General features: G+C 36.9%; 1 pseudogene; it reads right to left on the bottom strand.

Moving 5' to 3' along the window:
* Positions 1–17,440: 17,440 nt before the first annotated feature.
* Positions 17,441–17,733, bottom strand: LOC150001355 (non-histone chromosomal protein HMG-14 pseudogene; annotated as a pseudogene).
* Between the last annotated feature and the right edge of the window lie 4,786 nt (positions 17,734–22,519).

Genomic DNA, 22,519 nt, shown 5'->3' with positions numbered 1-22,519 from the left:
TATATGTCTCAGATTTATTTTTTAGTGATCTTAATTTTTCTAGATATGATTAAACCTTTATCTAAATGTATAGGAGCTATCATTTTGGTTTCTAGTTTTACATATTTTTCCTCATTAATTTTATTTGCAAAATTAAATTTGCTGATGTTATTCGTACTGAATGACATTTGCCAGCATATTAAAAAATAAAATATTTTTATGTAAAAGAGTAAGAAACTATGATTTATCATTTCACATTACTTATTTGTTATCTAATACGCGGAATTCAATATAATCTTGCTTTATCACTCTCATTTAAAAGTAGAGTTTTCCAGTCACTGAAGATTTGTGGGATGCAATGAACTAGAGGCCAAGATCTCAGCCATCATGTCGGTGGTTGTTGCAAGGAAGAACATGGCATGGGAAATATGACTCTGTTGAATGCAATCTTAACATTAAAAGAATTTGGCTGTAGACCCTTGCAGGTGTGGCTCCGTTGGTTGGGTGTTGACCCACAGTGAAAACGGTTGCTGGATTGATTGCCAGTCAGAACACATGTCTGGGTTACCGGTTCAGTCCCTGGTCAGGTCGAATATGAGAGGCAACCAATTGATGCTTCTCTCTCACATTGATGTTTTTCTCTCTCTTTTTTTTCCTCCTTTCCCCTTTCTCTAAAAATAAACGAAACCTTTTAAAAGAAAACAATTTTGGCTGTAGTAATCTAGAGAGTAGATTCTGTGTTGTGCTTGTGAGTGCATACAGTATTCCCTCACTTATCACGGGTATTACGTTCTAGACGCCCCCACGATAGGTGAAAATCCACAAAGTAGGAACCTTACATTTATTTTAGTATTTATATATATATTGAGGCTTTATAAACCCTTCTCACACACTTGTAAACCGTTCCCAGCCCCTTATTAACCTTTCCCACTCCCTTATGTTCTTAAACATGTTCTACACTCTTAAACCTGTGTAACTTTAACAACATATGTATACAGTACTGCAAAATCCTGTGATATAGTGAAAAATCTGCGATAAATAATTAAATATAATATTTTTTAAAATCCCGTGGTACAATGAGGCCGCAATAAGTGAACTGCGATATAGAGAGGGCCTAGTGTATTCCAACTGGGTATATAGACAGGGTCCTAAAACGTCCTAAAATATTCCAGCATGACAATTGTATACTAATGATCGTGGTCTGGGATTTCCCAGTATCTGAATTTGGATGCCTAATGTCCTGTTAAGTTGGAAGTTTTAAAGCTTCTTTTAGAAATGAACACCCATATGACATTATAGTGCTTTTAAGGACAAAAAATACCACATAAATAACTTATAGGACCTAAATACACATATGAAAGAAACTGATGTGCAAAATATTGAGTTATGCTTTTGGAGGGTGATAACCTCTTTGGCATCTACCATTCTTGGGAGGAGATTATAATGCCATTTAGGAGCTGGCAACACCAGGTGCTAGCTTTCAAAGGCATACCTTTTAAACGAATAATGGAATGCTATTTTCATTTCAGTCTTCTTCTTCTTCTTTTTTTTTTTTTTTTTTTTTTGGTGCATTGTGAATACACTATCTACAATACCCTCGGGGGAAAAAAAAACACAAAACCTGTTTGAGTATTTAAATTGGATGTTTGAAAATGTATTTTAATTAGGTCTGAGACCAAATTAGAATGGTGTCTAGTGAATACCAAACATTTTCAAAAGCAACACAGTAGAAAGTGTTTTCTTTCCTGATATGTAAAGAAGAAAGGATATTTTTTCATTTGTCAGCTTTCCGTTTCAACTCCCAGCCCTTTACTATGTGTATGATGAGTCTCTCCTGAAAAATACTGCAAAGGTTATTTACATAGTCAAGGTTCTCTCCTGGAATTCTATTTTTTTTTTAAGGTACTGATTGTTTTCTGCCTCCATTAATTGCCAAGGGTTTATTTACAAGACAATAATTAATTATACCTCTGGGAAGCTCAAGAGTCAACATGAATCAAAGCAGGCTTGGTAAGGAACATGGAAGTCTCACGTAATTAAGCAGGGCACTGGAGACCAATTGTTTATAGAATGATTTTGCTGGAGCTAATTGACACTAATTATTTAATCTGATTTTTTTCTTCCTAGTTATCCTTCTACAGAGTACTGCTTCCTGCTAATGATGCACAGGGCACTATCGAGGTGCTCTACGCCTTCATGTGGTGTAGCCAGCCTTCCCTAAAGTAAACTGCTCCCGCTTAGATCATTTCCTAACATACTACAGAGTGTTATATAAAACCACACACACACACACAAAATCGACAATGATCAATGGTAAAATATATATGAGGCGATCCCTTGTATTAATGACTATTACCTTTTTCATATAAGAATAGTTCAGTTTTCACTCAGATTTAAGTTAAATTTATTTAAATAAAATATGTATATGCAATGAACTTGTAGTTTCCACATCATATTTTCATGCATAAGATGAGGTGAGGACTAGAGTATGACTGAAAAGAAAAAAGAGAAATTTTATGTAGCTCCCTAAATATTCTGTTAGAGCAGATAGTGAAACTTAGGGTACCAATCACATGCAACCATGTTACTTTCTACACAAGCTCTATGCTGATGAGTAAATAAAAACTTCACAAATATGCTGGCTGATTGAGAAGCCTGCAGCATGAACTGCATTTTATGTACCGAGTGTCTCTGTGGTTTCTGCCTCCGCACTGCTCCTTCCTCTGAATATCACAGCACAATGACAGCACTCATGATTAAGATGATCAAACATGGGTATTCAATTATTGGTTGAGTGTTTTAATGCATTATTTTAACATATTCAGGTGACTGGATTTTGTGCAAGATTCAGGTTTTTAGTAACCGCTGGCTAAGAATTATGAAGAGTGGACTCTGCTCCCTTTGTAGTACTGTGAAGAATAATAGGTTTATCTTTGGATCCCGGTCACCCACTTCATCCACTCTCTACGATCCTCCCCCATACACACACCTTCTGGTGCTGTCCTAATCTAACCTGTACTCGTGTTTTTTTCTCAGGCATTTTCTCCTCCCACTTCATTTTCTTTCTGTGTCGTTAGAAGGCCCACGTTCTGTAATTTATCCCTCAATCTCTCATTCTGTGTTTTCCAGAGTGTCAGGTAGCTAAGAAGTCTATGGGTGATTTTAAACTGCTCATTTTCCTGCATCATTGCCTGTTCTGGATTTTGTCAATAATGTTTGCCCTAGAGTGCCGTGAGAGCTTAGCATAGTGGGAGGATTTAGACAGGAAAGCAAATATTTGGGGGTATTGCAAGCAATGCACATGGCAGATTGCAGAGTTCAGAGAGCAAGGACTTTTACCCAGTCTGAGGATCAGTTAAAACAATCCTAGAAGGCTAAGGGATAGCCTCCTGCTTGCCTCAGAGAATGCAGTAACCATAATTAAAATGCATCCCTGAGGTAAGTACCTAAACCTGTCAAAGAGGTCTCAAAGGCAGTTCTCTCTGAGAAGGTACTGTGAGATACAGTAATCACCCTTATTTTATGCCACGCACTGTTCTCAGTACTTTATATCTTAAAGCAATTAATCTTCCCAAGAATCATATGAAGAACAAAAATTTATTTATCCCCATTTTAAAGATGGGGAAGCTGAGGCATTGAGACTATAGAACTTGCCCAAGATGAGCTGACCGTTCAGCAGTGGAGCCGGGCACGCAGGCTGACGTGATCAGGCTGCAAAGCTGAGCTCTCAGCCATGTGTCTGAAAGGGACTGGCTGATATTTTTATTCCCTGGTCTTTGTTCAGTATGGTTCTCAGTGCTGGCTTCTCATTAGGGTCACTTGGGGAGGATTTTTAAAAAAGAACCAATCTCTGAGGGGTGGGACCCAGGCATGGACACTGTTCCCTTCACCTTCTCCAACCCCCTTCCTCTCTTTCTCAAATCAATAAATAAAAATTTTTTAAAAATATTTATGACTTAATTTCTTTTTCCTGTTTAAAAAATCCTCACCTGAGAATATGTTTATTGATTTTGAAGAGAGAGGAAGGGAGAGAAAGCGAAACATCAGTGTGAGAGAAAACCATTGATCAGTTCCCTCTCATACATGCCCTGACCAGGGATCGAACCCACAACTTTTGGTGTACGGGATGATGCTCCAACCAGCTGAGCCACCGGCTAGGGCTGTCTTAATTTGAATCATGATACCTAGGCTGCCTTCAAGAACAGTTGTCATTCATTATAAGAGCGTCCTTCAGCAGGGTAGATTTGAGCCCTGGCAGGTTGCAAATGGCTCGGCATGGAGTAGTGAAGGACACTGAATAGGAGACAGGATTCCTGGGTTCTAAATCTCAGCTTTTCCACCATCTACTTGGAAGACCTCAGCAACAATAACATCTCTGTGCCTTAATTTCCTAGTCTATAAAATAAGGGAATTGTGTTATATTTACTAAGATTCCTTCTAGTCCCTAAATTCTCTGATTCCTGTTTGGAAGTTTAAAGTGGCCTCTGCAGGTCCAAAGGTGGTTGTCTAGAGATGGGGTTGGTGAGATTTCCTTTGTCAGCATTTGTCAGACCATGTGTTAAAACACAGATTGCTGGGCCTATCCTTAGTGTTTCTTTTTTAAAGATTATATTTATTTATTTTTAGAGAGAGGGGATGGGAGGGAGAAAAAGAGGGAGAGAAACACCAATGTGTGGTTGCCTCTTGTGCACCCCGAACTGGAAGTCTGGCCTGCAACCCAGGCATGTGCCCTGACTGGGAATCGAACCACCAAGCTTTCAGTCTGCAGGACAATGCCCAGTCCACTGAGCCACACCAGGCAGGGCTATCCCTAGTGTTTCTGATTCAGTAGATCAAAGACGGGGCACAAAAATGTGCATTTCTATCAAATTCCCAGATATGCTGATAATGCTGGTCTAGAGAAGCCACTTCAAGAATCACTGGCCTACTAGATTTGAAGCACTCTTCACTGTAATCACACTGATGATTTCTGTTGGAATGAAAGGTAAGCTAGTGACCAGATGTTAAGTAGCTTTTATAAGGAGAGGTGAAGGGTGGTGGCCATAGGCAGGACCTGCAGTAGATGCTCCACAGAGACTAACCCGGGGAGACTGAAAGTAGTGCCTTGGAGAAGTTAGAGCAGAATATCTGAAAGTTGTCCTCACCGAATGGGGCCATCGGAGGTGGAAGGGCTAAGCCTAAGAGAAGAAGCCATCAGGGTAAAAGGCTAGATTGGCAGCAGCAATGGGCTCTTTATGGGAAAATAATCTGAATGTCGGTTATACATTAATCCAGTCAAATATCAGCTCCTATCAATTTATACCGTTCTCAACTGGTAATGCTACCTCTAGTTTTCTTTGAAAATGTGAATAATAGTGATAGATTACTAGTAGAGTGGGCTATTTTTGGAGCATTGGCTCACAGAAAACATGTTTTTTTTCCTGCTCTTTTTTTTTTTTTCCACATAAGAACTTTTCACATTTAAATGATCTGCATCTTGAAGTACCTGCCACTTACAAAGGGAGTTCAATATACCACAGCAGCCAGGAATACGAGCAGGAGGAACTCTACTTTATAGTTATTGTCTCCTAGAGGCACTGCCTCTTGTCCAAGTTTCAGCCACAGAATCAATGGACAGCAAACCAGGATCAATTTTAATTGATTGTTCAGGTTTTTTAAATCATTGGCGTTCTTCCCTAATGCTTGACAGAATAACAGCTGGTCTGATGCCCTATGATTTTAACTCCCATTCTTCATGCATATGACTCTGTAGCAACTATTGCACCACCGACAGACAACACATTGTGCCTTTTGTCAGAGGAAATGGGAGCAGAAGAAAGAAAAAATGGGACAAAATTGTGCTTATATGTGTTTACTTACACACGTGCACACAAACACGTGGCTCCAGCTGCCACGGTTTTGGCCAAGATGTCCTTCGCTGATATTAAAATACTGTGTAGGGAATATATTTTGCAAACATTAAGTTGATACACTTCAAGTTCTTTCTTAATTCATGTTTGCAAACATTTACCTCCAAGAGTATGTCATGAAGTTAATTGTTCCAAAGCAGGAGAGAACAGAATTAGGAATAGTCTTGAAAACCAGGTTTGGAGACTAAAGGACCCTGGAAATATCTTTAACAAATGTGGCAGGCAGTGTTGCTTTCTACCCAATAGTTATTGCCTCCTCCTATCTTAATGAACAGAATCAGACTTTGGGGCACCCATTGTGCCCAGACCCAAGAGATAAATCTTGAGTATTTCAGTAAATCATAGTAATTCAAAATGACTAAAAGGTGTCCCCCAAACACTGTGTAAGTCAATAGTTCTCCATCTTGGTGACATTTCACATTCAACTGAGTAGCTAAAAAAAGAAAAAAGATCCTGAAGCCTGGGATCTATCCTCCTAAAATACCGATTTCATTGGTATAGAACGAGCAAAAGTATTGGCATTTGTAAAAGTCCAAAAACAGCCATGGATGGGAATCATTGGTTTAAATTTTTGAAATCACCAAATTTTAAAACAAGATGGTCAACATACTTCTCATTAGAAGAATATTTAAGACAAAATAATGAAACTCCCATTTCCCCTACCTCTGAGTTATAGTTTGAGAAAACATGTGGCCCTTTCTAGATAATGCCTACTTTTGAGCATTATCATAGAAATTTTCTATACACTTTCATTATATTCTTATGGTTCTACAGAAAAGTATGACTAGTATTCCCATTTTAGAGATGAGAATATTGAGGCCACTTAGGGATGTAGTTCACAGAGTGAAATGAAAATCTCTTGGGCTCCAAAGTTCCAAAGTTCATATCTTTATACTTTACTGCACTGCTTTTTAAATTTTTATTTATTTACTTATTTATTTACTACCAGTAGCTGATCCCATCTAACTGCTTCTACAGGGCAAGGTCAAGAATGTAAACTGGCACTTCTGAATCTCCATTTAAACGCTCCAGCTTCTAAATTTAAGACTCAATCTAGTCATGACACAGCCCTATTGGACTCCTTTTGGATTTGGGGATCAAGAACAGCCCTGGCTGGCATGGCTCAGTAGATTGAGTGTTGGCCTGCGAACCAAAGGGTCGCTGGTTTGATTTACGGCAGGGCATGTGCATGGGCTGCAAACATGTGAGAAGCAACCTATCTATGTTTCTGTTGCACATTGATGTTTTTCTCCCTGTCTTTCTCCCTTCCTCTACCTCTCTCTAAAAGTAAATAAATACAATCTTTAAAAAAAAAAAAAATATATATATATATACATATATATATACATTTCTTTGCATTGAAAAATTGAATCGGAAGCTTTGCATAATAAAGGGCTTAGATTATGAACCAGATAAGATTTGCCTGAAACTTGATTGTTCAGGCTCAAAATTCCCCGCTGAATATTCTTATGCTTGCTTTTGTATTTATCCATTTTCATGTGACAGATTACAGCAGACATTTCATTTTTTATCTATTTTCTTAAAAATAAGTTTTAATAACAATACCAAAGCCACACCAATTGCAATAAAATAAAATAGAATAAAATAAAAAATATGTCTATCCCTCAATCCAGACCCTCACACCCCAAACCCTTCAGTTCCTAGGGGCATTCCAGTGCATCCAATCATAGAGGAACAGTAGAGGTTTCTGTGAGCTTCTTGATATGCATTTCAAGAGGCTGCTTTTCCCTTCTGGGAATGTTTGCTGTAAATCATCAGGAATTAAATATATCAGCGTGTTGTGTTTCAGTCTACTTTGGGATCAGGATTGGCAGTCTACATTCAGCAGTCTGGGTAAAAATCAGATTTCAATTTTAATAAAACTTTGTAAGGAACTGTAACTGTTAATGCATCTTGGAAGAGAGCCCATATTTTTCTGGGGCAAATTTGGTTCAATGTCTGAATTTCTTTTTTTACCACCAGTGGCCCCAAAACTCTTAAGCCATTTGTTATTTTTAGCATTTTGCTTATCTGTCAACCAAATATTCTTTACCTGTAATCAGTGTAGACTTCTTAAGGAAAAAAATTCTCAAGCCAATATTAACTAACTTGATTTATTTTGTTTCTGATATTTCTCTTACTTTGCTCATGTTTCAGTCCACTGCATCTAAGCTGTTGAATTCTATTATAAAGGCCTGTTTTCCAAATGACCACAGTAGTTGTGAAAAATATTACTGCTAACTTGCTGAATAATATAGTACCTCATTGCATGTTGATTTGCACTCACTGAACATGCCATTTTTTTATTGTGTAAATATGACAGAGGTATATTGATCTCTTCTCTTAAATGCTTAATCAAACTCTATTAATACTGCCGCCATAAACTATCTATCAGAAAGGCATGGCTTTGGAATGTTTGCATCTATGAATCAAACTTAAATGAAATAATTTATCACAAGACTATTTTTCTGGTACTTAGATTTGATCCTAGATTTTTTGTGCTGTGTTATTAACTTGAGTGTTGGCTTTGTCTAATTCTATGTAAAGTATGCTGATTTATTAGAATGCTCAATCTACAATAAACTATAATTGGATGCTCTTGAAAGAATGAGTTTCATTGATCTAGTCAATGACCACAGATATTACTGAAGTAAACCCGAACAGTGCTGGGGCGTATTTTGGCCATGATCAATGTTTCTGAATCTTCCCTTGTATTTGTTTTTGTTTTATTTAGTCCTATCTGCATTGATTTAAATCTCCAGCAAATGTGAAATGCTAAATTTATCTTGACACAAATTTTCATTACTTTTCCAGAGATGCAAACATGCAAATTTTACTTTGTTTATTATAGATTAAAAATCTTCCCTGACAGTCTTTGAAAATAGTCTATTTGTACTTATGTCAATAGGCATCAACAGTTGACAATAAGTGAAAAATTAAAGACATTTTCTTAAGATAATTGAACCAAGTTTCTTTTAAAAAATTGCAAGTATCTGTCTTGGTGCATTCTAAAGAAGTTCTGAATTTTCTGAAAAACAAGGGTCAAGTTCAGCATGTTTGAGTATTTTTTGTATGTCCATCAGTGAATAGGAATTGACAAGTGATGTGCTAAAGGACAAATAATGAACCTGATCTTGACTCAGTCAGAGCCCCTAAGAACCAGATTTTATTATGGAGTATGCTGGCCTTGCAAGCAGCTTTCAAATCTTTTTAACAACATTGAGCCCAAAGGGAAAACAAATGAGAACTGGTCCTAAACTCTATGTGGGCTGCTTATCAGTCTTCTGAATTATACATGAAGGGAAAATATAAAATATACAGATTAGTAGATTTTATTAGAATCATAAGACAAAGAGGAAAAAAATACCCACAGAATATATATGCATGGTACACTTTCTGATTAAAGTTACTTGAGAATTTTTGATTTTTATGTCTTTCATTTTAATGTCTACAATCAATTAAATTTTTCTATGATGTAAAGAAAATAAGGGGCAAGAACACTTTGTAAAGTATATCATTGCTAACCACTATGCTGTAGACCTGAAACTAATACAAAATAATATTGAATGTAAACTGTAATTGAATTTTTAAAAATTTTAAAATTATATTTTATTGATTATGCTATTACAGTTGTCTCAATATTTCCCGCTCCCCCCCTCTGCCCAGCACCCTCTACTCCTTAAGGCAATCCCCAACCATTGTTCATGTCCGTGGGTCATGTGTATAACTACGTTGGCTATTCCATTTCCTATACTGTATTTTACATCCCCATGGCTATTCTCTAACTATCTATTTGTAATTGTTAATCCCCTCACCTCTTCACCCATTCCTCCACACCCCTTTCCCATCTGGCAACCATCAAAACACTCTCTGTATCTATGATTCTGTCTCCTTCTGGTTTTCTTAGTTTGGTTTTTAGATTCAATTGTTGGTAGATTTGTAATTTTTTGCCATTTTATTCATAGTTTTGATCTTCTTTTTCTTAAATAAGTCCCTTTACCATTTCACATAATAATGGTTTGGTGATGATGAACTTCTTTAGTTTTTTCTTGTCTGGGAAGCTCTTTATCTGCCCTTTGGTTCTAAATGATAGCTTTGCTGGGTAGAGCAATCTTGGCTGTGGGTCCCTGCTTTTTATGACTTTGACTATTTTTTGCCAGTCCCTTCTAGCCTGCAAAGTTTCTTTTGAGAAGTCCAATGACGGTCTTATGGGAACTCCCCTGTAAGTAACTAACTGCTTTTCTCTTGCTGCTTTTAAAATTCTCTCTTTAGCTTTAACCTTTAGCATTTTAATCATAATGTGCCTTGGTATGGGCCTCTTTGATTTCATCTTGTTTGGGGACTCTGTGCTTCCTGAACTTGCATGTCTTATTTCTTTCACCAAATTAGGAAGGTTTTATTTCATTGCATTTTCAAATATATTTCTAATTTCTTGCTCTTTCTCTTCTCCTTTTTGCACCCCTATGATGCAAATGTTGGACCTCTTGAAGTTGTCCCAAAGGCTGCTTATACTATCCTCATTTTTTTGATTCTTTTTTCTTCTTGTTGTTCTGATTGATTGTTTTTTGGTTCCTTATGTTCCAAATTATAGATCTGACTCATGGCTTCATCTATTCTACAGTTGTTTCCCTGAAAATTGTTCTTAATTTCAATTAATGTATCCTTCATTTCTGATGAATCTTTTTTATGCTATTGAGGTCCTCACTAAGTTCCTTGAGTATCCTTATAACCAGTGTTTTGAATTCTTCATCTGATAGATTGTTTATCTCCATTTTGTTTAGTTCTTTTTTGGGAGTTTTGATCTGTTCCTTCATTTGAGCCATGTTTCTTTATCTCCTCATTTTGGCTGCTTCCCTGTGTTTGTTTCTATGTATCAGGTAGAGCTGCTATGACTCTCTGTCTTGGTAGCACGGCCTAATATAGTAGGTTTCCTGTAGGGTGCAGTAGCACCCCCTCCCATATCACCCAAGCTGGGTATCAAGGTGTGCCCTTTGTGTGGGCTAAATACACCCTCTGCTTGTAGTTGAGCCTCAACTGCTATTGGCAGATCAATGGGAGGGATTTACCCAGACCAGTCAGCTGCAAGGACTGGCTGTGCCCATTGACCACAAACCTCTGCCCTCTGTGGAGGATCAGCTATGCGGGGGCAGGGTGGTGGTGCTCTGACAAGGTCTGTAGCTGTCCACTGGTTGTGCTGGCTCTGGGGTTTCCTGGGTGGTGCAAGCCAAGGTCAGCCCCCACCTGTGTTTTTCACGAGCCACCCTGCCTGAGCTATAAAGCAATCTGAGATGCCTACTACTTGTGCTGGACTTGGAGATTCCCTGGTGAAGCCATGCTGTGAATCTAGGCTGGCTGTTGCTAGTGCCAGGCCTGGGGTCACTTAGCAAGAGGTACAAGGGCTGGTGGTTGGGGGTTTACTGAGGCTGGCTGTTGCTTGTTTGATAGGATTTAGGAAGTTGTGAAGTGTGAGCCAAGACCAGCCATTCCTATCTTTTGTGGACCTGTAAATTGGGTGGAATGGAGTCTCAGGGACCTTCAGGGTAGGGCAAACAGTATTAGTTAGGTTGATGGAGTCTCAGATATGGTACCTGCCTGCTGGCTTTGTGGCTCTGTTGGGGGAAGGTTCAGAAAAGGGACAATGGCCTCTGTTTGACTTTCTGTTTGGGAGAAAGCCATCCTCTAGCTCCCGCCTTGATGCCAGACACTTCAGTTCCTCCCTGTATTCTACTTTCAAGCATTTCAGTTCCTCCCTGCATGCAGCCTTTCAAGCTGCTACCCTGGTGCTAGAGCTAAGCAGTAGTGAGTCTGAGTAAGTCCGTGTGTGGGTTCTTTTAGGGGAACGGTTTCTTCCATTGACTCAATCTCTGCTGATTTTTGCAGCCAGAAGTTATGGGGACGTATCTTCCTGAGTGGAACCCTGGGCTGGAGGCCTGGTGTATGGCTGGAATTCCTCACTCTTGAGATATCCCTCCCAAATTTTTATCCACCACATGTGTATGTGGGGCCAGCCTCATCTCCTCCTGTCAGTCTGGATGGATGTGGGTTCTTTAATTCTGTAGTTGTCAGACTTCCATTCAACTCGATTTCTGATGGTTCTGAGTGATGGTTGTTCTATATTTTAGTTGTAATTTTGATGTCGTTGTGTGAGGAGGTGAGCCGTATTTACCTATGTTGCCATCTTGACCTGAAGTTTTTGTAAAATTTTTTTTAAAAGATTAAAAAATAAAGTACATGATCTATTTTTAAAAAGTAATATAAGCAGGCTTATATATACACATACACGTAGCATAAAATTCAAAATATAGTGAAGAGACTTGAGATAAGAGGTAAGCCTCCCTTCTAATATCCAGTAGCTAACTACCTAGCCACCTTTCTGCAGGCAACCTATTAGCCACTTTTTATATATCCAGAGACACACCCAATGTACTTACGACTGTGTGTGTGTCTAAGTATGTGTACATGTATACACAAATAGTCATACATTGCACAGTTTTCTCCACCTTAATTTTTTTCATTTAACAATCCTTTTAAGAGTTTTCCATATCATTACATACTGAGTTGTCTCATACTTTTTTTTTTTCCACTGTGTGGTTGCCTCTCACTCGTGCCCCCAACTGGGGACCTGACGTGCAACCTAGTAATGTGCCCTGACTGGGAATTGAACCAGTGACACTTGGCTCACAGGCTGATGCTCAATTCACTGAGCCACAGCAAGAGTTGTCTCATACTTTTAAAGAACTGCATAATAATACATTCTATGGATGTACCATAATGTATTCAACTTGACCTCTACTGATGGATATTTAGGTCATTTCCAATCCCTTGCTATATTGAATTATATAATGACTATCCTTTTACATATATTATTTCTTACATGTGGAAGTATTGTATCTGTAGGTTATACTCATGAGTGGAATTGTTGGGTCAGAGGGCACCTTTACCCAATATTTTGCAAGCATCTCCAGGGTGATATTTGAATATTTAACAATTGTTACAGTACAGACACCAATCAGTCAGAATGGATGCCCACTCAGACAGCTGGTAAAGGCTGGATATCAGATGGCATCACTGTCATGTTGCCCTCTGAAGAGGTAATTGATCTGTTTTATTTAAATAATTCTTACGAGAATAGATACCATGCTCTTCCATTATTATTTCCATTTTACAAAATTTGCTAAATCTCAATGATTTTTTGTATGAACATTTTTGTCAATAAAATGTTACCTAGACACCACTGGTAGAAGGCAGTGGTAAAAAAGGTGCTATATCAGACTATATGTTAAATGTAGTATATTATTCATAACAAAGACAAAGGCAGCATTGCCTAGCAACATTAACACCATGCAGGGGTCCTCGCCTATGTGACTGAGTAGGTGACTAGGGCGGAGGGCTTCTCTGTCTCTTCCTTTTGAAGGTAACCTTCATGGGGGCAGGAAGTTATTTTTATTTCCTGCAATGATATCTGCAACACCTAGAAAAATGCCTGGTGGTAGTTGGAGTTCAAAGAATGTGTTTCCCTAATAAATAAATGAATTGAGCAGAGAATCAGGAAGGTAGAGAATTTTCCCTACAAGGATGGTGAAAATTTGTGAATATTCACATAGTAACACTTATTTTTCTTGTTATAGCTATCCTCTGTTTCCTAACATTTGAGATCGGTCACTTATTAAAAATGTACCCTAAAGTCAAAGTTATTGAAGCAAAAGCTAGACTTCACTATTAGGTCTTCTAATTCAGTTCCTTGAGGGAGAGTGTATATGCTTGAATATTCTTAGACCATGATTATTGCTAAAATTTGCACATTGCATATGGTAATTGTATTTAGCTAGCTGATGTCTTTTGTTTTGGAGGGCTGGGGTGTAGATACTCTTGAATGTAGAATTTAACACCTGAAGTAGTAATTATGTGTACTTAGAAATTACAGGGTAGGAATTGGAAATTGGAAAGGAAAAGGCAGGTTATAGAAAATAATATGAAATATATAGATTTATATGTTGAGTACTGTGGGGATACATAGCAAAAAATAACTTGTGATGTCTTAAAACAAAGTTGCTAACTTAATTTTCTCCTGCCTCCCTTCCACCTCCAATTCATAAGAAACAATGAGGCAAACTCATGCAACAAGATGATGATCCCCAAACACTGCAATATTAACATGGAATTAAGCGCTCACTCATAAATTTAGTTTGTCTGGGAAAAGCATGACCTAGGTGTATTGTTTCACATATACTACACCATCTTCCCAACAGCTGAGTTATTTGGATTTCTTCAGCCTTTCTCCCATGGAAATATAAAACTGTATTATAAACACAGCAATCTGAGATGGCTATTAAAAAAAAAAAAAAAAAGAATGCAGCCCAGAATTTCAGATGAGTAAGAACTAGCTAAATGTAGCAGTGGGTATATATAGAAACTTTGAAAGAACATGAATGCTATGCAGTTTTCTGGAAAGGTTCTCACCATAAGCCCCATGAGGAGTGGGTTTATTGGGTTTATTTGGTTCACCATCATATTCTAGCACCTAGCACCTGCCACATTGTATATACCAACAAATATTTGTTGAATGAATAGAAAGAATGTTCTTTGGGAAGCTAAAAGAGGGCATTCTTAGCAAAACAACCAGTGGTCAGCATTTGTTAAAGTATTGAACTTTATAAAGCAGAGAGGTTGAGTGTTGAGTTATTAAATAATGCCCATGATATCAAGCCCAGATCCCATTAAGCCCCAGGCTAAGGGGTGAACAGTTAATTTCATAGCTGAACTAAATAGTTATATCGCATATCAGTCAAGGTGATATATTCCTCTAAATACCTTGGAAAGCACCCAAGGGCAGAGGCCAGAAATCATTATAGGCTTGACTTGGGAAACTGCTAATAAAGTGGGTCATGGAACGTTTTTTCAATGCCAAGAAAATAATGTAATAATGGGATTGTGTCTTTCTCCTTTTCCTTTGTAAATGCTTTTAGTATTAGGATCTAGCCAATCAAAGGATTTAGGAATATTCTAACAATGAATGTTTCTGTGTTTTGCATTCAGTATTTATTAAAAGTGGATACCTGCTGAGTTGTATTATCAGATTAAAATGTCTAGGAATGAAAGGGAAAAGAGAGAGTAGTTTATTTGGCTTTGTAAAGATCTTTATATTAGGAAAACTGACAATGGCTAAAGTTTTATTGGAGGGTAGTAAGTGGGAAGATTTTCTGTATGGGAATTAAATGTAGATAATAATGAAAGAATGTTTAGTAGGTAAGGCTTTAGAATTTTACAAAGAGCTTTCAGTTATAATATGCAATTAAGCATATTGGAAAAGCTATTGAAAATAAAGCATAGTTCTACATTGTTAAAGAAATGAGAACTGGAAGCAATATTCACAATTAGCATCAGGTTAGTTCATCATCCCTTGATTTATAGTGATTTAACAATGTAGCGTGGCACACATTTTTCAAAATCCAATTGCTAATCTATTTCAGGTTGAAGTGAATTGGAACACTATTAGGACATCATCTTGGTGTTCTGATCTAAAATGGAAATACATGAACCAGTGCTATCAAGTTTGAATTACTTCTGGGTACTACATCACGTCTCTAGGACCGTTCTTCATCATGACTGTACCTCATTGCCTTATGCCTTTTTATTCCTGGGAAAGATGGAGTTCCCTTTAAAGTAAAGGGAGTTCTGCATGTGAGATAAAGGCAGGTTTCATTGTGGAGGTGGTGGAATAAGGAGGGGTTGGAATGAATGTAGATTATTATTCCAATCATTTTGGAGTTCCTGTTCTTCTGCCCAAAAGCATCCTGCTGAAGTCCTTTTCTAGAACTCTGTCTCCCCCACCTCCAGAGAGGGGGAAAAAGTGATGCCATGAATTGAACTTTCACCTCCTTAGCAGGAGGAATGTCAGTCAAGAGGTGTTGTAGTGGTTTCCAAGGAGTCTCAGATTTTTACAGAATGTATTGAGAAGGATATTGGATTCCTTACGCTCAGTTTTCTTTGGTACCACGTGGTGAAGTTTCAGTCTTGTTAACCGCCCAACAAAGCTGACTGGTACCTTCTTGGAATACCGCCTTCAAACTTGACTTCATCCCTGCAACCTAAGGTTACTGGCTGTGTGATGGTAAACTGTGAAAAGTAAAGGAATGAAGACTTAACAACTGGCCCCCAAATGTGTTCTTAACTATTTTTAATGACATCCATGCATTTTCTGTTAATAAGCACGAAGAATCAGATAGGTACATAATATCTATTTCTCTTCACAGCTGCCGTTCGCAGGTCACCTGCTTTCAGCAAACCCCGTTTATGGCCATCCAAATCAAACCCGATCTTTGCAAACAAATAATCCCTTGTGAGTCAGTGAGAAACTAATAGTCTGAAAAGCCTATATCCATTTGCTTAGTTTTGAAGGGTTTTCTATATTTTAAAATGTCTTCGATGTCTAAGAGTACTCTGAAGAAGGAGGAAGGTGTGTTTCAGTTTAAGTGAGGGCATTAATTAAGAACCAAATCTGCCAGCCTCCAGAACCATGAGAAGTGTGTGTTTGTTTTCTAGACCACCCAGTCTATGATATTTTGTCACAGAAGCACTAACTGCCGAAGTTGGTATTCTTATTTCCCTGTGTAAGTAAATGAACAGATGTAAAGCTCAATCTCTTAACCTGTATCCACTGACATCAACAATTCATACTTTTATTGGCTATTTTTTGTTGTTGTTGCATTAGGTCCTAAGGCGCACTGAATTGAGATATCAAGAATCTTGTCTGTTTCTTTTTTTTCTTTCATAATTGAGATTCTGTTGGTTATTTGGAAGATCAGTAGATAGACATTTCAGTTTATACACAATTATTAATGTATGTACTGAAAATCTAAAAAGCCCTGTGATCGTGGTTCTTTTCTGAACAATTATTCCATTGACTTTCCAGCTCAAAATCTGGAGGCAAATTTTCCTTGTGAGAATACCAAGTGGCAGTATCGTCAAATACTAATAAGCTGTTACAGTATAAGTCCCACTAATCCATGATATAGTATCATATGTAATACATATCCAAAATTTCAATCTTTCACAGCAAATTAACAACATTATGAGAAAAACTGGACTACTACACGACAAAGGACACAATTCTGATGGGAGAGGCAAATCAAGGAGTAGTTTTCTTTAGGGAGAAGTCTACCAAAAAATATAACATGAAGTAGAATTAATTTAAAATGTTCGAACATTATGCGCACAACTGTGACTCCAAATTGCCTTTTAGTATGCTTTTATTATAGGGTATAAAAACTATTACCCCCAAGTCTGTGGAATGTTTAGCTGATACCCAAGATAGTCAAAGCCTCTCATAATTCAATATTTCACTATTTTCTGGTTTAGCAAAAACAGGCAAGCAAATGATTTCACCTCTTTTTTAAAAAAGCATTCACACTTAAAAAATGAGATGAGGTAGGATTCCTTTCTTATTAAAAGTCTTTTACTGAAAACTTATTTACAAAATAGTTGATAAAAACATTCCTCTGGATTTTACAAAAAGGGAGATAGAAACCATTGATAAGACATGGTATATGATATTAATCAGACTTAGTTTCTTTCTCTCCTGCTTCCTCAAAGGCTGGACTCGCCTCATTATCAGTTCCTGCATTTTCTGCAGGTTAATCCTCAGTTTCTTGGTTAGACACTTTGGATTGTTTTCTCTTTGCTCTCCTCTTCCCTTTTGTTTCATTCTTTTATCTGAAGATTGAACCTTTCCTGCTGCCACTTTTTGGTTTTGTTTCTGTTTTTGCAGGAGCAGGTTTAGCTCGCAGCCTCCCCCGACTTCCCCTTGAGCTCCTCCTTTGGCTGAGCTGCCCTTGCTCTTGGGCATCTGGGCAGTCGGGAGGGCGTGTGCCGGGCAAAGCTGGCCTATCTGGTGGCTACTGCTCCACTCCCACCCCCACGCCCACCCCCAGTTCATTTATTCATTAATTCATTTGACCAGGCAACAAATATTTTTAAATGACTGTTTGATGGGAGGTGTATAATTGTGAGGAGCAAACCCCCCCACAAAAAAAGAAAAGAAAAGAAATCGAAGTATTTTGCCTTCATGGAGTTTATCATCTCATTTGTGAAAGACAAGGCAATTTGCCAATGTATAATTGAAAGTTGAATTATAATTTACATGTTTTGTGTTATAATTATAATTTTGAATTATATCGTATTTATTTTTATTGGTGCATATAGCATTCAGTAGATTTTAAAAGTATGTCATACATTTGTTTATATGTTTAGTCTTTTATATTTGTGACTTATTGGTATTTGTTTTAGATTATTGGATCCTTGAGAATAGGGATTTTTTTTCCTGTCTTATCTTTGGTAGAGGCCATATTATAATAAATGTGTCTTAATCAATACCTGTTAATGATTTTGTCATTTAGCCTCATACAGTTTTAGCCTTAGAAGATACCTTAGAGATTATTTAATTTCATCTTTCAACAGTATAGGTGCAACAATGGAGGAACTAGATGATAGAGATTTTTAAAAATACATTATAGAAAGAGCTGTGTTTATTAATATTATTGCCATGTTCACATAGCTAGTTTGGTCAAAACTGGGCCTAGGATCTAGTTTTCCTGGGTTATTTAACACAATATTTAATCCAATAACTATTTATTGAAAAACTGGTGTCAGATAAAGAGCTTTGATTTCAAACAAGAATCTTGAATTTAGGCTCTGTTATTTCCTAGATGCATAATCTTTGCCATTTTCTTGATTTATCAAGCCTTGGTTTTGTCATAGGTGAACTGAGGATAAAAATACTATATTTCTCTGAGGATTAAATAAAATATGGTATGTAATGTACTTGGCATACAATAATTCAAGCAGCCTCTGATTGTATGAAGGGCATATTTCCAATATGGCTACCCAATACTAGAGACAGAAACCGTGAGGGAGTGAACAAGGACCGGAGGTGGGCAGGCTCAATGTATTCTCCCTCACTCTCAAAGACACAGCTGGAAACAGTACTTCCATCTTCAAATTAAGAAAGTTCATCTGATTTTTGAATGTCACAATGGAGAAGCAGTCTAACCTGGATACTAAAAGTCCTCAAGTGACTAATTTGAATATTAAAAATAAATATGTGGCTTTTTTGTTGTTCTTGTCTATTCTTCAAGAGGGTGAATTGGATCATACTGGTTACAGAATGATTACTCCTTAAGCTTCTATCTGTGGTTTATTCAAGCACCTTTCACCACAGAGCAGAGATTATATTCTTGTCCTTTAGCAGAGCAAAAAGTAAGTGTAAGAAGCACTTAACACATGGGAAGATGACATTATCAATACTTTCTTGTCAATGGAGTTTTTCATTATCTTATTCCTTTACTCTTTGCAATTGTTTTCTCTCTTTAGACAAACAGTATCAGGAAAGAGAAGCATAAAAGCCTTTATGTTTAATAGCATCTGATTACCTAAGCTATTTTTTATTTTTTTTGATAGTGGAGATTTGACTGTGAATAATAAAAAAGAATATATTTGTCAAATGAAATAATAATATTTAATCCATTATTTTTTTCTATATGGATCACCTAACCACATCAAATGACTAATTCTGAGAAGGAAAATATTTTTAAAATATGTATGAAGTCAAATATGCCTGAATAAATGGGGTATATTCCTGCAGTGAAATACAAAGTGATCTGACACCTACCTACAATGTAATTCTAAACTATTAACTTGCATAAATTTCTAAATTAAAATGTTGAGTGAAAAGTTTTGATCAAATTGTTTTTATTACTAAAAATTTTTAAATGCCTTTAGACTCTGTTTTAGGAAATATGGATTTTAAAAATGGGTGGGAGGGATGCTCATCAACTTCAGGATAGTGGTTCCCTCAGGATGAAGGGAACTGTATTGAGGAAAGGGTCAAGGGAGGCTTCAATATACTTTTTTTGCATTAAAAATGTAATAAAAAGTACTTTATTTTTATAATAAAAAGCACTTTATTTTTATTTTAAAAAGTACTTTAAAATAGGATTTGAAGTGATAACCTTAGAATAATAATAACAAAAAACGGATGTGTTTAGCTGAGGCTATTGGTCATTTTTTATGCTATTTAGACCAACATTGTCCCACAGAACTTTCTGTGATAATGGAAATGGCCTTTCTCTGTAATGTCCAATCAGGTAGCCACTAGCCACATGTAGCTACTGAGCACTTGAGATGTGGCTAGTGTGACTGAGAAACAGAATCTTAAATTTTATATAAATTGAGTTAATCTAAATCTTAAATTAATTTTAATTTTAATGTGGCCAGTGGCTACCATATTTGACAGTACCAATTTAGACCACAAAGAACATTCTAAACCTTCCATTTGACTTCATTTGGGGAAGACACAATCTCACTGTTGTTTCATGATGAACGTGATTGTGAATATTGAAGAAAACTCGATAATCTCGTGATCATATCAAGTATGGCAAAGGACACCTGAAAGTTACTGGGATGTAAGGGAGGGTGGAAAAAGAAGTCTTTCTGACTGTGTTTCATTTGCAAAATGGAAGAAGTAGAAAGGTCACTATCTGGTTCCACTGGGTGTCAATAGAAAAGAAAGAATCAAAGGCCCTCCAAGTACTCATGGGGGGTACTTTGGATTTGGTAACAGATTTGATAAATGAAGACTTAATTTCCCCAGTGACTCAACTGATACAGGAGGTTTTATCTTTTTCAGAAAATTAAGAGTAAATTGGCTGGCTCAATAGATTTACTGACTGCAGTTAGATAAGTACTTGCTGTGTTTATTAAGTTGTTTATATAGTGCAATAATACAAGTGATTTAATAAAGATAAGACTTCAGATAAATGTCAACACAGTTCCCACTCTGCAGCTGGTCCATTTCAAGCAGTTAAAATAAATTAAAAGATAAAGTACCACTCACAAAAAAAAATTGATCATTGTCCAAGGGAAATGTTTAAAATTGAAAGGAATCTTCCACTTTCAGTGCACAAAGAGATATGCATATGTGTAGGAAATGAACCTCTCTGTAATCTAAAGATTCTCTACCTAAAAGGGAAGGGACAGGAAGCTATGCTTTGTAGATGCTTGTCACAATGAGTTATAATTAAAAGGTACTTACAGTTTGTAGACAAGTATTAATGACCAATGTTATTTATAGCACAAGTAACAAAGATCTTTGAGTTAGATAAAATAAATGCTATTAATTATGTTATTTATCCTTAACATACATCAAGGCATAGCTAGTGAAAGCTTACTGGGCTATAAAATGTAGTAGTTGCCACTGGAATTTTAATAACATAAAGTAGATCTGAATTTTACCCAACCTTCTGTGTTTATACTGTTTTGAAAAAAATATATATGCTTTCACTCATAGTTTCTCTAGGGTACAATCTGACATTTGAAAAATATTGTAAAAAGGGTGATAACAGAGAAAGAAGATATATTTTTATGGTGCTCAAATCATTATTTCTGTTGTCTTCCAGATTAAGAAAGATAAAATTCTTTTCCTCTGTTCTTTCAAAGCATCTATCATTTTAGTATACACTTCCCTATTTTTTCCAAGAACTGTATCGCAGTTCTTGGCATGCAGTACTTGTTCAAAGGATATTTAAATACTGTTTAAAAATGGTGGCCCAGTAGGCCCATGGTAAGTTTTACTGAATTCTGAGCCACTGAGCTTTTTTACAAGACACCAAGTTTGCTGCCACACAACAGGGAATAATGGATTGAAACATGAAGTTTGAGACTAATGACATCAAGTTCTTGGGTTGATCAGAAAAAAATTATTTACCATAGTTCTAGATAACTCTTTCTTCTTAAAAATTATATGGAATATTTAATATGTACAGTACTGCACAAAGTGTTTTTCAAATGCTTGACACACAGAGACACTGGATATTTGCCATTTCAAATGCCTGGAATGAGACATCCACCTGTCCTGTGAACTGAGAAGTTAGCCTTTGGAACCAGGTGTGGTTGACTGTTTAGTGGTCACAAGCTCCTCCCATCTGTACTAGGCCCCTTTGCAATATGACTTTGCTGATCCTTCCATCTAGAATTGGAGCCTTTTTTCTATACCTTAAATCTGGGCTGATCATGTAATTTGACCTATAGAATGTGCCAGAAGTGACATTGTGTGAATTCTAGGGATGAGAATTTAAGAGGCTCACAGTATCTGCCTTTGCATTCCTGGAATGCTACCTTGAGACATCCGCGTGAAGAACCTTACTAGATGATGGGAAGCCCTTTAGTGAACTGGGGCACAATCAGAACCAAGAATCAGACATGTAAGTAAGGTCATCTTGGACCTTCCATGCCCTGATTTTCCAGCTGATACAGTCACGGGAATGAACCCAGACAAAACCAGCAAAACTTGGTTTTAATTTACCAAGTTTTATAGTAGCAGTTTCTGTGCATCAAAGGTTAACTGAGACACTGCGGAGACAGCTTCTCAATGAGATCATTGAGGTAGCATATAGAAAGGTAAAATGCAGGGATGCATCATTAATTTCCAGACCCTGTACATTCCCTGATATAGAGAGAGACATGAGTAACTTAGTAGTGAATGACAGGTATTTTAATTAGTACAGTATTTAAATGTAAAAAATTACAGGATTAAAGTTCACACATTTTGTTTATGCAAATGCATTTTATGCAAATAT

The sequence above is a fragment of the Furipterus horrens genome, unplaced genomic scaffold (genome assembly GCF_987537825.1).
Source record: "Furipterus horrens unplaced genomic scaffold, mFurHor1.1.pri manual_scaffold_9, whole genome shotgun sequence".
NCBI classification, from domain to species: Eukaryota; Metazoa; Chordata; class Mammalia; order Chiroptera; family Furipteridae; genus Furipterus; species Furipterus horrens.
The sequence above is the reverse complement of the archived record's forward strand: the minus strand, read 5'-3'. Positions and strand labels throughout refer to the sequence as shown.